The sequence below is a fragment of the Aphelocoma coerulescens genome, chromosome 12, assembly GCF_041296385.1.
Source record: "Aphelocoma coerulescens isolate FSJ_1873_10779 chromosome 12, UR_Acoe_1.0, whole genome shotgun sequence".
In the NCBI taxonomy this organism is placed as follows: Eukaryota; Metazoa; Chordata; class Aves; order Passeriformes; family Corvidae; genus Aphelocoma; species Aphelocoma coerulescens.
In genome coordinates, this window is record NC_091026.1 from 17,915,438 (window position 1) to 17,932,390 (window position 16,953).

The following is a 16,953-nucleotide window of genomic DNA, read 5'->3' on the forward strand; positions in this document are numbered from 1 at the left end:
AAACCCTGTGGCTGTCAGTAGCTCCCAAACAGCCTCCAGCAGGACCTACTGTGCAGTTGCTTAGTAAACATGGCCTTAGTTCTTGCAGGAGGCCTAGCAGCTCATTGGAAACATGCTGAACAGCAGTTCCAGTATCCTGACTTTAAAATAAAACCTTGGAAGCAGCAAGCGTGCTGGCATTCCCAACGCAGATCTCCTGCCTTCGTTACTGTTTTATATATTTAAACTTATAGTTCCAAAATAACATTTTACATCCATACATCATTACACTCATTTAAGCATGGCTTCCATCTGATCTGTCCTGGAGCCAATTCCTCAGTCCTTCCTGCTCACCAGGGCTGAGGGTCCCTGAATGCTGTGGATACTGGGAACAGGAGTGGTTTCCCAGATCCTCTGGCATGTTATACCCCCTTCCCAGCCTTTACATGGAGGGCATCCTCCACCAGCCACTGGTGAATTATGGAGACCATCCCCAGCTTTCTGATCCTATCTCCTGGTTCACTCTGTTCCCTGGGAACAGGTCTGGAAAAGCCTTCCAGGTGGGATACTCATGGATAATTTGGGGGCTTTTCTGCCTGGGGATTGTCACACCATGCTGTGACCCATAGCAGAGGCTTCCCAGGTAATTTCCACACTCTGGTCATAATTCCTACCTCCTCCTCTGGACCAGTCAGTGGGCCAAAGCCCAGAGCTGCAATGAAAAGTGTGGGTTATGTGCCCCCCATAAATGCATGTACAACCTGCTGTCCCTTGCAGCTGCAGCAGTAACAGGGACAAACATCTTCCCAGAAAGGAATTCAGCAGTCTGGGGTGGGGTTTTACACAGTAGAGCACAGGAAGCTCCAACAATCCATGGTTTTCCAGATCATTCATGATTTTCCTGCTTTCTCAGTAACAACTCCTGATTTCCATGGCAACCCTCACATGCTTTGGTTCATGGTGCCTTTTGCTTATGCAGAGCACTGTTCCCACTTGCTGGGATGACCAAGCTCCCAAACAGCCAGCAGAAAGTTCCCAGCACAAACACTTCATCCTCTCCCTCCTCCTGTGCTGGACGTGCAAGTGCACATTTCCCTCTGCCTTGGACAGGACGGGATCACCAGGATTTACACTACTGTCTGCTCCCCATCCAAAAGCTCGTTTTAAACTTGGCCATGGTTTCTATTTTAATCCCACACAGACATTTTTGGAAACACTTACTAAACCATTAACACATTTATATGAAAGGAAAGATGGTGATTAGCATTTCCCCTCCCCCCTCTCACCCCATCCTTTCTTTTTGTGTCAATTTTTTGGCTCACAGGCTGCAGCAGAACGTGGTTACAGCCATGCACACAACTCCAGCGGGCGCGAATTCCTTCATGGCATAAACCTGAGTTACCTCTACCTTGTTTTGCTCTTCCTCCTTTTCTATACACACTATTTCACCAACTCTCCTGTGCTTGTAATAAGATGTATATCACGAGCTTTACCCAAAGCTCAGAGGCCAATGTTGGAACTTCACCTGGGTTCAGCGTGGATGTTTTAACAGCCTGTGTTAATGGTTCATTAAGACAGACAGTTGATTTGCCTGGTCTGGCCCGGATGTGTCTCCTTTCTACACCTTTTGAGATGTTTTCATAAGTAAGAATGACTTCCAATATAAAGCAGCAGAAATTACTGCATTTATTTATTTTACTGTAATTCACACCACAGCACTGGCAGTCTCTGATGGCTGAGGCGCAGAATAAATAAACAAAGTCCACTTGAGCTATCTTAAATTTCTCCCATATGATGGGTCAGAGGAAAATCGAGGCTGCTGGGGGATCTCTGGCCATATGAGATCGTGTGTGCAAAGATGTAACCAACAAAATTAGCACAGAGGAGAGGTCTGGAGAGTGGTGCTAAGGAAGCACAGCAGCTCAGAGGTGGGGAGGAGACCCAGCCACAGAGAGCTGCAGCAGAGCCTCTCTCCTGGGTAAAAAGTCCTTCTGACTGATTTTCCAGCTGCATATTTTTCTTCCCTGCACTGAAGTCTCATTTGACACTTCCTAGCATTCATCAAGGAGCTGCAATCACCGTGGAGATGGTACCCATGACCAAGGAGTCTCAGGCATGAACCAGGTGCTGGACCAGAAGACTGCAGAGGAGGGCATGATGTGAGGGTGTGCCCAGAGCAAGAGCACTAGTGTTTCTTTGGGTAAAGATGACTGAATATACACATCTGGCCAAGGAAGCCAAATTTATCACTTGTGAACTTGGAATAATGAAGTTATGCGGCTTCCAGGTGGGGTTTGACCTTCTTTTGACTTGGTGGGCACTTAGAATTTTCCCAGTAGAGGTGCAGGCAGGCCACTGGGGCCTGGATGCCCAACAACAGTATTGTGTCACTTAGCTGCCTTTCATAGTCTGCTTTAAAGTTTCTCCAGGTCCTGCTGGACATGGAGCTGGGACAGGCTCATGTAGATACAAAAATGCTGCTAGCAAGGATTTCCTTGCTATTTTCTAAGCCGTGAGAGACTTTTCTCTCTCACAGAAGAGGTAGCAGAGTTCTGTAAACAACTAAACACCTGCAGCCTATAAAAGTCTTCTTTATGGTACAGCAGAAAAATATTCTGACAATGGATGTTTTAGGATTTTAGCCAATCACTCCAAGGGGTGGCTGATCCTTTGTCCAATTAGACTATGAAGAAAAAAGTCTATAAAAGAGTTTGTAAAATAATTAAATAAATCAACCTTGCTGCACAATTCCTGCCTGCTGGATCTTCTCTCCTCCTCCTCCCTATGGCTGTGGGACACGGTGATGGACCCTAGAAACCAGGCCTGCGGTAATAGGCTCAGACCTCTGCTTGCACTGCAAAAGCCTGGCTTTTCTTGGACTTCTTGGACTACAAAGGAAACATCTGGTAAAACAGTTATCTACCCACATCTCTTGATATCAGCACTCGCCTGAGATGTCACTACACTCTGCTGTTTTCAGGAGAGACACACCACACTCAAAAGTGTCACAAATGTTCATGCAAGACAAAAACCATAACTCTGACATGGAAGTTTCATCTGAATAGTCTCTTACAATCCCAAGACATCTTTGTTGCATCCAATTTTCCCCCTGAATTTGATGTATATCAAGAGGAGAGTGACAATAGGTGTTTCCTCTTCTTCCTATAAAGCCTCTTCTACTTTCTCTGCTTTCTTCAGGGAACAATCTAATCATTGCTGAGACAGCAGAGCCATCAGGATGGAGCAGGGAACGAGTTACCACTCTCCTTACGCTCTGCACAAGGCAGCAGAGCAAACCAATATATTGATTAAAAGCTCAAGGCCTTTCCCTTGGCTTACAGCAGCTACAAGAATAAATAAAAGCCAGCTCATTCTGTAAAAAGCCACTTTCAACATCTCTCATTTGCTCCTGGCCCTGGAGGTCCTGGACTCCCACCTGCATCCTTTGAAAAGCTATTCCCATGCTGTAACACTGGGTACTGTGGGCTTCCCATCTTCCCCAAGGTCTGTTCCTTGACACTGGGTGAAATTTCATGTGTGCCAGTGACCCTCAGAGCTGCACAGGCAAGGAAGGACCATTCCAGAAGCTGAACTCCAAGGAAGAGGTATAAAGCTAAGGACCACACAAGAAATTGTAGCTTCTTTGGGCTTGGGGGGGTTGAGAGATGGGTCAGCCAATGTGAGCTGGAGATCAGCTCTCTTTAGGTGAGTCAGTAAAGCAGCCAGAAAGTGCTGCTGCAGACCTGGCCGGCAGAACCTTGTCATAACACATTTCTTAGGCAGAAAGGAGTCAGGTTTGCACGGGGGTCCAGACAGAGAAACGTGGGAGATGGGTCTGTATGGCCTCCACGCATGTGGGAGGCCCCAGACCACGGGCAGAAATCTCACGAGCTGCAGAACAAAGACAGAGGCTGGATTTTGGAGGTGGAAGCCCTCGGTGTGTTACCACCAGCTCCAGGTGGTCACCACATGAGCCAGGGAAAACGTGCCTGTGAGCGGAGCGATGACAGGTCCACAGCCATGAGCAATTTTCTTCAAGATGCACTTAGGCATCTGCTCTAGATTAACATTGTTTTACTTAAAATGAGCATTTGGGAGACATTTAAGCAGGTAAGTGGCTGTACCCAAGCATAAGGAAGAGGCATTGGAGAGCAGATGTGGAGACAGTTGACAAGTTGGATGAAGTCAGTGCCATCAGCAAGATGAACACCAGAGCAGCTTGTGGGCTGTGTCAGGAGACACAAAGAGCAGCAGTGGCCCAGGTCAGCAGCACAGGATACAATCACTGCAATAAAATGCTGAGTAGTGAGGAATTGCAAGAGTTTTGAAGAACTGCAATAAAAAGGCTGAAAGTTGTTGGTCTGCTACAGTTAGAAACTGTGAACTACAGGCTTTATCACTTGGAAAGAAGAGCCCTCTGTTTTTATGGCAGGAGAACAGTGCACATGACTTGTTCTCTGTAGTTAAGAGACATTTGCCAGCTCAGCCTGGCTGGGAAGGGGTCATAAGCCAATGTACTGAGCCCTTGTATGCCTCAATGTTCTGCAATACCTGAGTTTGCTTTTAAAGCCCTGTTAAAAAAGCCCAGGTTAATAACTACAGCATTCAGTCTCAGATAATAACCAAACACGACCAATAACTGTGCAGATGAATGAACCAGACTGAGGTAGAGGAGAGGACAGGTTCAAAGGCTGAGTGGTAGATACATGCAAACACCTAATAAATATGACAAAAAACCCATTAGACCAAGAGGAGCAGACTTGACCTTGAGGCCGAGGAAGCAGGAGGAAGCCACTCACGTGGCTGAGGCAAAGGGGATGTCAAAGCAGACAAGGAGTTTCCTGAGGGCCAGCACTGAGCAGTGACAGAGGCAGGGCAGGGCAGCAGCAGAGCTCGTCCTCAAAGCCCAGGAGCAGGTTTGTTCCTCTGAAGTGTCCAGACAAAAGCCATTACTTCTGTCAGCCAGCAGTGTGCAGACAGGTAAAGCCTAACTTTTTGTCCAAGACAAAACTTCAGCCTGGTGAACTCAACACAGGGGGATTGGTCTGGGGCCACAGAAAGTCACAGAATCCCAGAATGGTTTGGGTTGGAAGGGACCTTAAAGACCGCTTTGTTTCAATACCCCTGCCATGGTGGGGACAACTTTCACAAGACCAGGTTGCTCAGAGTCCTTTCAGTTTCCATCACCAACTCCCCCCCCAGCAGTAACATCCCCCAAATGCACCCTGTAACTCCCAACCCTACAAGCACACACAGAGCCAGTAACTGCAGTGATGGTGAGCAGCTCCTGCATAGTGCTCTTCTGCCAGTGTTCTAACTTCCCCAGCCTGAACCACAGGACATGGATGACAATCTCAGCCTGCTCTTTCCAGAGGCCAGAGCACAGGGATTTCACATACATGTTCTAGTTCAGGTTTTACTCTCTTTTCTTTAAGAGACTTAATGCCGCCAATGCTTGGATTCCAGGATTTTAACGGGTTTAGCTCTGTTTCCCCCTTTCCTGCTCTGCATCTAATACTTCAGCCCATAAATCTCTGCAAGCACACAGCACAAAAACAGATAAGGAAAGCTGTAGAGCCATAAAACATACTGGAAAGAACCAACATAAAATCCACCCAATACAAGGTTTATAACCAATGGAAGAAGAGACAAAGAAAGCCAGATTAAGCATTGCTGTCAAAGTTTCAGTAAGTCACAGAAAAGGTGCTACATGACAGCTTAATTAAGCCTCAACAGATCTTAATCAATGATATATCACTCTGCTGATGGAAAAGCTTCAGAAGAGCAGGTGAAAACAGGACAAGACAAGTTTGGGTTGTTTTCTGCAAATATGGCCCTGTACTAATGGCTGAGATTCCCCCTTCCTCAATTCCCTCATCCCTGTACGCCTCTCCCCTACCAGGGATGAACATTTAGAAGGTGTCTGATGGATCCATCTCCTTTAAGGGGTATGTAAATGCCCATCCCATTAACCATCCCCTGGTACAGCCTGCATGCAAAACCTCACAACGCATTGCCTTCGGCATCTGTGCAATGATGACACAATTAACATAAATAACTGTTCCACTCCATAGATTTAGTCCTTTTCCTCTGGGTAATTATGATCTTTCTTCCCCTCCCCAACACTCATTTCAAAACCTCGAGGGTAATATTCAGTCAGCTGATTTTACATTTATCTCGGTTCTATTTGTTTGACACATTTCAAGCAAGCTCCACAAAGCCAAAGCCTCCTGCTCGTTAATAACATTCACATCACCTCCTTCTTAGCTTCTTTAACATGCTGCTTTTATTTGGTCTAATTGCAACTCTCAGCGTGATTAATCACAACATTTTTGTGGGGAGCTGGGGAATTTGATATCCCTGTCCTCACATGGATTTGATCATAGTCATGCTGAGAGTCCAGGCACGCTTCCTGCAGTCTTAATGTAGAAGCTTAGTGTCAAACAACCCTCCCTGGCCACTACACACTAATTACTAGTGCTGCCATATTCACCCAGGTCCCAAAATTGAATAAAAGATTGAAGGTGGATAATGTGATCCCATCCTGGGAAATAAAATTTTCCTCTTACAAAAGTCTCCTTGCAGGTAGGCTCTCTTCTCAATTAAACCTCCAGACCTTTCCCATTCACCAGGTAGAATCATTTAGGTTGGAAAAGACCTTTCAGACTATCAAGCCCAACAATAAAAAGTTAGCAGGGAAGTTGGAAGTTTAAAGAACTAAAATTATACCCAGGAAGACCCTTAATTCAAGGGGCTGTGTCTCTTTGGAGAAAGACTGCAAGAGATGGTAAAAGGCATGATGGAGAGCAAGCTCAGAATTCATCTGAGTTATTTTTTCTTACATGCAGGAAGATAAGCACCACCAAAACTCCTCAAGCCCAAGTTTGATTCTTGCAATAGTTACAGCTTTGAAAAAAAATTTTTTTCCATTTTGCAGAGCTACTGATGAAAAGTTTTTAAATCAGCTATCCTGGAATATCATCTTTTTCTTATAGAATTCCGTGGCAAGGCTCCCATGGAGCTTAAAGAAACATTGAAAGAGCATCAGTGTACATTTCTGAAACATCACCTGGAGGTCACACATTAATACTTGATGGTGACACAACCTTGCTTCCCACTGTACCGGTAGGAGCAGCACAACTGTGGTTTGCTTCTCCACTACAGGCTCATTCTTTCCCAGTTAACCAATAATGCAGTGTCTTACCCACTTTCCACCTTACAAACCCCCCTTCCTGCCCCAAAATCAGCTGGGGAAAGGGCCCAAGCTGTTTCCCAGGAGTGAACTTTTCTTCCCCCTTTCCTCCCACCAAGGCAGACTGTCAGACCAGATGAAAATCACACGGACACCAACAGCCTCTCCTACCCACTGCTCTCCCAGGCCACATATTCTCCACATCATTTGCTTTGTAAAGCCCTTTAATTAATCAGGAAAGGCCCACTGATTATCACCTACTCAGAACACACCATTTGAAAGCAGGGAATTAACTGCAGGCTCCAACTCTAACCCAGAGTTTCATCTTTTTCCCGATGATCTCCTACAAGTGCTATTCCCTTTTCAGTGCTAGACCAGATGTTACCACTTGGACGCTGAAAGGCTGAGAAAGCCAAGAGTTAACCTGGGATTGAGGATGGTGTGTGAAGGGGGAAAGGACCATTTGACAAGAGGCAGAAGATAAAGCAGGTCGTGTGCCCCATATCACACACACACACAGAGCATTTCTGGGGCAGCATGGGCACGGATTTCATGGGCAGGGAGCTGTGAACTTCCCAAGCACAGAGCTGCCTGGTCACCCATGTACCATAAAATATCGCTGCTCCAGCCAGCAGTCACTGACAGGGTGAAACCTGCACGACCACACCAGCAGAAGGTGACAAGTGTGTGATAAAAGGATGTGATGCTCCTAAAATCCTCCACCTAAAATCTCTGGTTGTTTACTGAGCATATTTCACACAGGCACATCTGCAAGTCTCTGTAGCCCTGACAACAGGCTGCACACAAAAAGGTGTCTCTGGGTGTAAGGTATTCACCCAGCGAAGGCCTCCCAAAAGAAAATGGGAATACAGGCTCTGAAAAGCCCCCCAGAGAACAGGGCAGCCCTGCCAAAACCAACACCTCACAATTTCTCACTTCTCTCAGCTCGTCTCTGTGCCGATGCCTTTTCCAGGTGCCCAGATCCCAAACTCCTCCCCACCCCCACCAGTGCTTGAACTGTGACAAGCAGCCCTGGAAAAGCATTGCTGCTGTGGAATCACATCATTTAGTTTGTGTTTGAATTCTTTAAGGAAAAAAAGTCTTTATTCCCCCAAATATTTTTAAAACTGCATCTAAGTCACCAGTAGCATTCTAAAATACTGTTAAATTGCATTTGCACAGGTACACACTGTCATGCTCTGGGACCATTACTTGGAGAAATGCAAGCTTTATGAATTCTGTCTCACTTCTACCAAAATAAATTCAAAATATCTGCAAATATGGTAATCAACATATCTGACTATGATGAATAAAGGGATCTGTAACTGTAATTTATTATCCAACCATACTCTTCCTCCAAGCTGCCCATTTAGATCTGCCAGGGACAGCAGGAGCCAGGGATCTTCTGTTGATGCAGAGGGGTTAATGGAAGATTTGCATTCACACAGAGCACTGCAGGTCAGTGTCTGCACAAGCTTGTCTCACCATCCCCATCACTCATGGCAAAGCACACGCTCAGAGCAAAGAGGGAGGATCAGCCAAGGCTGGGAGTTTTTCACTGCCGTAACGTTACGCTACACACAGTCAGAAAATCTATCAAAGCACCCACCCGAGCAGCCTGTTTCAGCTTTTAATGTTGCTTAATATAGACTTCTGAGGAGTCTCTTGGGTTCAGACACAGCTAACTCGAGAGCACAGCGTGAGCGTTACACACTGACAGCTTTGGATCTCAGCAGTAGGCACGGGCCAGCGCCGGGCCCAGCTGCCAGGCAAGTCCCTTGTCCTCCACCTCCCCAAAGGCTCTGCCCCAAAGGCTCCTCTGGCCCCAAAGGGAGGGACACACCTGTAGCCACACAGCTCGTAGCAGTCTCCTTTGTCCTGACACACCACACACCCCTTTCTGCTGATTTTTTTCCCCTTTAATAACTCAGTCGAGTGCATTCTCGGGTGACTTGTGCCTGGAAAGGAGCACAAAGATGCTCCTTACACTCAGAGCTCCTTACAGCTCAGTGATGGTAGATTTGGCACCAGGTGAAAGCACTCCACAGTGCTGTTCAAACAATCTTAACACCTCCTAAGGAGACACCAGGAACCATCCTTCCCTGGATAAACACCTGGGCCAGAACAGATACAAATCACTGAGAGCCTTTCCTCATGGAAGCACACAGACCACACACCAAATTCGGCCTTCTTCAGCTCAGAACCCAAACAAAACAAAACACCCAACACCTCCTTCCTCACCAGCAGCAACCAGCCCACCAGGCTTCTGGCAGATTTGGGATGAGGAAGCCCATGAGCAGCATCTGTGTTTCTCACTGGTGGAGATGTGCACCATATCCAGGGTGACACCAGCATCAGATGAGGAAAGGATGCGGAGCAAGGGGGAACAGCGAAGGCGGCAGAGTACACCTGACCCTCTGAGCACCACTAGGGTGCAAACAGCCTGTTATCACCTGTCCCAGCACACATCAGGGATTCCTGGGGTTTTGTGAGATACAGGGATGCAGATTGTGTTGGCTGCAAGCAGGAAGATGAGCAGGAATTCCCACAATAGAAGGAGTGCTTAAACCAAACTTCTCCGGTTTTTCTGCACGTGTCAGAACTTTACCAAGCAGCAAAACCACCGGCACTTTTACACCAGCTTGGCCCAGCATTTTAACTGGAGTCCCGCGGGAGCTTGTATTGTTTGCTCCATCCTGGCACGCGTTCAGATGGTCCATTCACCATGACTCACCTCCCGCCTCTTCTCTTCCTGGCGAGTTCAAAGGAAGTTGCATCTTCCCAGCGATTAGCACATCAGGCAGTCCTTTCTGTGCAGCTTCTTCTCTTATCAGTAGCCCATTTCCTAAAAACAAGAGGCGGGGGGGGGAAGGAAAAATCCATCAGCAAACTACGATCTGGTTGTTCTCCGTTATCCTTAAAATATTAACTAGACATTGACATACTGGAGTACTTGCTGCATGAAACCTGCTGCGATTGGGGATAACCGGGACATTACAGAAGGCTATGAATCAACTCAACTGCAGAGGCTTCAAGTCCTTTTGCTAGGCAGAAGTGAAATATGCTCCCTTACAACCAAGTGACCATTTCAGTATTTTTTCCAGTTATCTCCAGAACATTTATTAGATTAGGGGGTTTTATTTATGGACTCTGAAACTCTGCTGTTTCCCAGTGAAGCGTTTGTTATCTGTTTAATGTTCCTTTTGTTCTTCTGGACATTTGCATTTATTTATTGCGATTCATTGCTGCACAGGTACCAGGCTCCAAGTACCTACAGTTTTAAATACATTCACAACACACACATCTTTGCCATTTAAAATACCTTTCCTCTAACAGCCTCTCTAGAGCCAGAATATCTCCATTCCCAGATGAATGCTGAGATCCTAGGATCAAAACTGCTTCCACGTGACAGGTAACAGTAACCTTCCAAAAACACTTGTGCAACCCTATGCAAGTTACTTCATAGTTTGGCACATTTATGGGAAAGTCAGAGCTTGTTACAACTGATTTATTTAATATAAAGCTTCATAAATAGGGCTTGTTTCTCCAGTGCCTGGTATATATATATATATATATATATATATATATATATATATAAATATAAATAATTGGGATGTTATTTGCCCCCCAAATAGGCCCACCCCATCCAAAGCTGGCCTTGCTAGCAGGGAAATTTCACCTGTTCCTCTGCCCATTGTCAAGGTTAAAAATTTTCCCCTGTGCCTCCAAGCGATTTGAATTTAGGACTGAAAGCAGAAATCTTTTGCCTATAGCCAAGCCCTCCAATCCAGATGCAAGATTTCCATGAACTGATTTGTTTAACACAAAGCAAAGCCCAAGCTGCAGGCTGGGGATCTGAACCATCTGCAGGACCAGGGCCTGAGCAAACAGAGAGCCCACTGTGCTCCTGCCAGAAACAAAAATGAGCATGGAGCCGGTTGCCAAAGGAAACCAGGCATGAAGAGTGTCTCCACCCCAAAATACCAGATTTCAGCTTTTGCTGGACTCAGATGAGTGTTTAATGCAACTCTGAGCATTGGTCACCAACCCTACAGTGCTCAGCAGCTTTCCTTGGGACAGATGTGGTGGGTGCATGTGCATTCCAATGTTCAGAGTTCCTTTGGTGCCAAAGGTACTACACTTCTTAAAATGTAAACTTTACATTTCATAGATATTTTTAATGACTCTCTCAATTAGAAAAAGTATGGAACCAAATAATACGTGAGTAAAGACAACATTTCCTACATGGGATTTGCATGTTTTCATGGAATTTGGGTATAAACTCTGGGACCCTTGAAATCAGAGTTCTTCTAATTAATTAATGTAACCAGTTGATTTGGAGCAGCCTTGTAAAACAGCTGGAAATTCAATATATCAGGGTTCTTTTGAAGAGGGTTTTTTTTTTTTTTTTCCTGACACGACTACCTGTGGTTCAACAGATGTTCATTTGAAAAAAACCAAGCAGGAAAAGGAAGACACAAGAAGAATATTTCCCCCTCACCCCAGATTCCAACAGCAGGGGAAAGACAACACAAGGACATGGATTTCCAGGAAACTGGGATGTGCTGGAGGCTGCTGATCACCCCCCACAAACAGGAAGGGCATCTGGGGCAGCCACAGGGATGCAGGAGGGCTCCCTGCAGGCTGAGCCAGGAAAGGGACACACCAGGAGAGCACATGGAGTGATGACAACACGAGGTAAGACTGCAGCAGCAGCCTCTGCCTTATGCTAACATCTCGAAGGCATATTATCTACCAAGAATTCCACCTGGACCAGCACTAATAAAGTAAGTCAGGCTATTCCCCAGCAGGGGAATCAGAGCTAATCAGTGAAAGGATGCCTTCCCTGCCCCTTTCAGGCTTCGAGCACAGGCAAGAGCTGCTCACTGGAAGTTTTCACTTTAACACCGTGTTGGTCTCTGAACAAAAACCTGCAGCTGGCCTAATTTCTGTGTTAATGGCACCGAGCACCACCCAGGGCCTGAGGAGCTGCTGCCCTGACATCAGCTGTTGATGCCACCAGGAGCTAACCATGGATACTCGGGACACTGTGGCAGAAGCACATTGAACCTAAGCCCTTGGTAGCCACCACGCCACTACACAGACAGGACACATCTCCTGCTTTTCAGGCTCTCTCTAAGAGCTTTTCCTATCTGCAGCAGCGCACCAGGCACGCAGCAGGGCACCTGCTATAAACAAACCCACCCTCAGCTGCGATGATACCGGCTCTGCCTTTGTTGACTCTGAATTCTGCTTTTGAAGACAGCAAGGGAGGAAAACAAGAAGATGTAATCCTGGCTGCCACTCTACAACCATCCTTTTTTTCCCCTGGCTTATCTCATTTCACATATGTAAAGAACTACAGGCAAGGCATCTCTGAAAGTAAACAGACACCAGAACAGGCCGTATCCCCTCCAAATCGGTGGCCAGCACAGGCAGTTTTCATTCATTCTGCAGCAAGTTTTTAATCTGTGCCTAAGGAAGGGAGGCTGGGGACCACTTCTGGCTCTAAGGATCAGGGGGGATCCGCTGAGAAGCTTTAGCTCTGCCACGACTGGTGATGGCTTTGGGATCAGTGCACAGCCCAAGTCCAGTCTGGGAAAGAACTGCTGGTTCTTTCTTTTAAGCATCTCCTGAGCAGGAATTTTATCACCATCTTTATGACAAATCCACAGAATGGGTGTAAATTCCTTCACTTGAAAAATAATTTTTAAAACTCCCCCCAATTAAAACAAGGGATCTGCTTTTGAACCCAGATAAAAGAAGGGCAGCTTTTACAATAGCTTTAGAGAGAGACCTGCATGTGGAAGGGTGGGACTGAGGTTGTCAGAGGCGCAGGTGGTGAAAGAAAGAGCCCGGAAATGAGCTGTTCTCCATGTTCAACATTTCTCCAATCATTCTCATATTAGCATATCTCTAAGTGCATATAATTTTCACATCAAAGGGTAATTTTTAGGTATTTAAAAAAAAATAAAAACAACAAAAAAATCCCCTAGGATTGAAGTAGAGAATAATTTCTTTCCTGAAGTCTTTCAAGCAGCTCCTCTCTATGACATGACAGTAAAATTACAGAGGAGACAAGTGTTTAGAAAACTCTTCCCTGGAATTCAGATTATTCTTCAAGCACACAGTAAAAAAGGTTCAGCCGAACTGCTACAGGAAACATGAAGAAAGTCCTGGGAGCACCAACCTTACAATGTCTTCACATAGGAGCAACCTGAATCCACTGCACATTGCTTAGGGGCTGAAATAGTCAGCATTTCTGAGCTTGTGGTGGGGAGGGAAAACTGGAGATGAGTCTGAGCGTTTCTTGTCTCCCACCAGTCCTTCCCAGCCAGAGTGGTCCCACACAAAAGCTGGGAGTAACTCTGTCCCTTTCCCTCTGCACTGCTCATCGTTTGCTCTGCATTCTACAAGGCTCTTTTACTCCTCTGGTTCCAGGCAGGAGCAGCAAACATGAGCACCAAGCACTTCTCTCTAATCCTCACTAGAACCTTGCAGGGCCCCTTTTATTCTCCCCTGCCTCTTGCAGCAGCTCAAGGCTGGTCTTGGCGCTCTGTTCCAGCAATCTCAGGAACCAGGCTCGGGCAGGAGCACTCCTTTAATGAGATTTTATTAAAAGACTCTATTACAAATAGCCACTTAAGCAAGCAAACCTTTGGAGCCTTTAGTCCATGATGTCAGTGCTGTGGCTGGATGTTTCCTGGGAGTACTAAACCTGATACTAATATAGGGCTGTTCTATATGACAGCTATAAAACTGCTCGAGTGTACCAGGCAGGAGGCCAGCAGGGCTTTTTGTGGCTATCAGGGCTTGGCTAAAAGTCCCCTGCAACAAGGCAGGGGGAAGTAGGGCCCTAGGCAGGGGTTCAGGTTTCCCTCACCTCCTTTGCAAGGCTGGAAAACCCCCTGAGGCTGGAAAAATCCACACAGCAGAGACTCCGCAGCAAAGCCTTTGCATCTGTGCCCAGATCTCCTGTGGCTGGAGAGATTATCCATCCCTGTGCCCTGCCTGCGGGGCCCCCGAGGCAGCTCTGCATCTTCACCCTCATGGGGCACACCACACCACCTCTCCCCTGCATCCCAACCACGGCCAGCAGCTGTAGGAACACCCAACATTTCTCTGAGCCCGGTGGGTTTGTTGTCACACCCAGCAGCACCATCCACACCAGCCTGGCTTTTCAGTCTGCCCTCCACCGCTCCCTGGGAGCGGAGCTGCCTACCTGCCCTGTCCACACAGGCATCCCTGGGGCCGCACGTGTCCCCTGGCAGCTGCCTGCCCGCAGCAAGCCCTCCTGTTTGCAAATCACACCCAAGATACACCAGGAATGCCAGCAATGTTTGCCGGCGGTAACCGATATTAAAACTAACAGCAGAACTGGTCCGACCCACCTGTCGGCTGGGGAGAGATAAGCAGAGGGCATAATAATGTACATTAATCACGTTTTAATCTGCAGTTTTCCACCAATAGGTGGCACCAGCAATTTTTGGATGTGCTACAACATGGTACATCTGTTCCCTTGCCACGAGGCATCCAGCCCATGGCGGGGCAGGGAAGATGGATGGACCATCTATTGCCATGGCAGCATCCAGCCCCTCTCTTTTTCCTTTGAGGAGGGAAAGGTTAAAACTCCCACAAGCCAGTTTTTCCTTCCCCAAACAAACTTATTTCCACGAATAAATCTAACTTGAATGAGTCTTTCAGGGAACATGAGTCTGGAAGCTGTATGCAAATAGATCAGAAAAAATTGCTTAAAATGGAAGGACAGACTAAGGCTCTGTAGGAGAGACAGCAAGATCTCAATTTAACCCAGCAAACCCAAAACGTCTTGTAATTGAGGCTGACCACTCATGAAAACAGCTAAGTCACAGTTTAAATATACTGTATAAACATGTTACCTTGACCAGAGCATCCTACAGAGGAAAACATCACACCACACATGTGCTCCATCTCTGTACACACAGTAAAGAAGAAACAACCCCAGACGAGTGCAGCTGAATCTGTGGCTGGCACTACTTCACAGGGAAACCTCGTGAAGCCAAGGCAAGGCTGAAAACCGCCTAAGAAGCAAACTCCCATCAGCTGTGCCACACCACTACAGGTGCACAGCATCCAACCACTTCAGCTTACAACTCCACGCAGCTGAATTCAGCCCGTATAAATTATTAAAGAGTCTGCAGAACATTACACAGTTCATGTAGTTAATGATTATAGTTCAGTGTCTAGGTCAGATATAATTAGATGTTACATTAAAATAGCTTCACAGAGCCATTTATTCTGATTTAATTACTTAAAATGATAATATAATGAGCAGTGCTTTCAAAGAAAAAAAGAAATCTTTTAATGAGCTCATTTTAAGTTAATATAAGGCAAATTAATCATTTAACAAAATGCGGCGAAAAGACAAGTTCATATTTTAAAATATGTTGTGCCTTTGTCAAGGGGGTTTGTTTATTATCATGCTGGGAAAGACAGAAAAATGGGTGGCTCTTGAAACAACATCACATCCCACTGTACATCTGGAACATCTTTAAATCATATTTTCTTCCTTCCCCAGATATACCTACTATGCCAGATCCCTTTGAAATACAACCTGAGCAACAGATTTATGATCATCAAACTGTGTCTTTATTCCAATGTGAAGCAGAGCGATAGCCATGCAGAGCAGCCACCCGAAGAGGTGAGCTCCTGACGAAGGGTTAATCGTGGCTTGGTTCATTAATCATTCATTTGCTGGCTCAGAAAATTAGCTTTCACTTGTTTGTTTGCTCAAGAAGCGATAAGCCCATTCCCTCGCTAGTTCATCTATTTTCTTCCCTTTGCATTGTTTTAGAGATTTTAATCCTTTCCAATTTTTGTAATCAGTCATTTTGGTCTTTTAGCAGGAGCGTTTCCAAGTGTGCAGCAATTACTGGACTGAAAGCAGGCAACTCTCTGCAGGGAAGGAGCAGGCTCCGGTTCATAACCCTGCCAGCAACCGCAGCCCTCCTCTTGTCCCACAGGACACCTCACACAGCCCCGAGCAAAGGTGTCCCCAGTTCCAGAGCCAGCCCATTTCTCTGCAAACAGGACTGCCTGTACTTACACAGACATTTAAATAAATGTTTATACAGGGGCTAAGAGCAAGGCAAGACATCCTGAGGTGGTTTGCAGGTCGTCTCCCAGCCACCACCACTCCCCTCCTCTCTCCTAAACTGGAACTGCAGCCCTGCTAAGCCAGGGAGGAAAACCTGGACATGTCGTGGAGGAGGTAAAGGGTGTCCTACACCCAAGACTGATTTCTTTCTCACAACACAAACCTCTCTCAGTAGAATGTTTTCAAACATTTCCATAGCATCACCTGCAAAACGCACGGTCTTGCAGCCCAGGCATCACTTGGATACCTCGGTGAGGGAGTAGAGACTGACTGTCACACGGCAAATGCACTCCTCCCACCAGGAACATAAATAATTTGGGGCTACACATTTCTTCCTTCGCGCGTTGCCTCTGTTCCCAATTAGGCAAAGCCGTCGGCTTTCAGCTGCCGCGCTTCCTCAGCAGCGGATCTGGGAGCAGAGTGTGGTGCTATGACAACACCGTGGGTGCCATCCATCTCACAGGTGGCACAGGCAGCCTTCGGGTGCACCCACCCGTGACCTCCCCGGCCCCTCCCTCCCAATTACTGGAGCTTAGGTAGGCTGCATCTGGTATAACACTCTCCCTTTGCTTTTATTTTTCCCTATTCTAAATCTTTTTTCACAGCCCAACCCACCCAGGTTCGCAGCAGCAAAGCCACCCTGGCC

General features: G+C 46.5%; 1 protein-coding gene and 1 long non-coding RNA gene across 5 annotated transcripts in view; one reads left to right on the forward strand and one right to left on the reverse strand.

The window, feature by feature from the left end:
• PROK2 (prokineticin 2) overlaps positions 1-15,205 on the reverse strand; it is a 94,760-nt gene extending 79,555 nt beyond the window's left edge. For 2 of the 4 annotated variants that reach the window (XR_011154649.1, XR_011154646.1), the window contains exons 1-2: positions 15,070-15,205; positions 9,906-10,016 (exon numbers count right to left, since the gene is read on the reverse strand). The gene's annotated coding sequence lies outside the window, so the exon portion shown is untranslated. Of the gene's footprint in view, positions 1-1,706; positions 2,120-4,042; positions 4,265-9,905; positions 10,017-15,069 lie in introns of those variants that run through there. The other 2 variants (XR_011154647.1, XR_011154648.1) reach the window with 2 other exon arrangements.
• Positions 15,206-15,349: 144 nt separating this feature from the next.
• LOC138117787 (uncharacterized) lies at positions 15,350-16,745 on the forward strand. Its single transcript, XR_011154857.1, has 3 exons — positions 15,350-15,397; positions 15,729-15,851; positions 16,054-16,745. It is a non-coding gene; the product is annotated as an uncharacterized lncRNA (long non-coding RNA).
• The last annotated feature ends 208 nt before the right edge of the window (positions 16,746-16,953 follow it).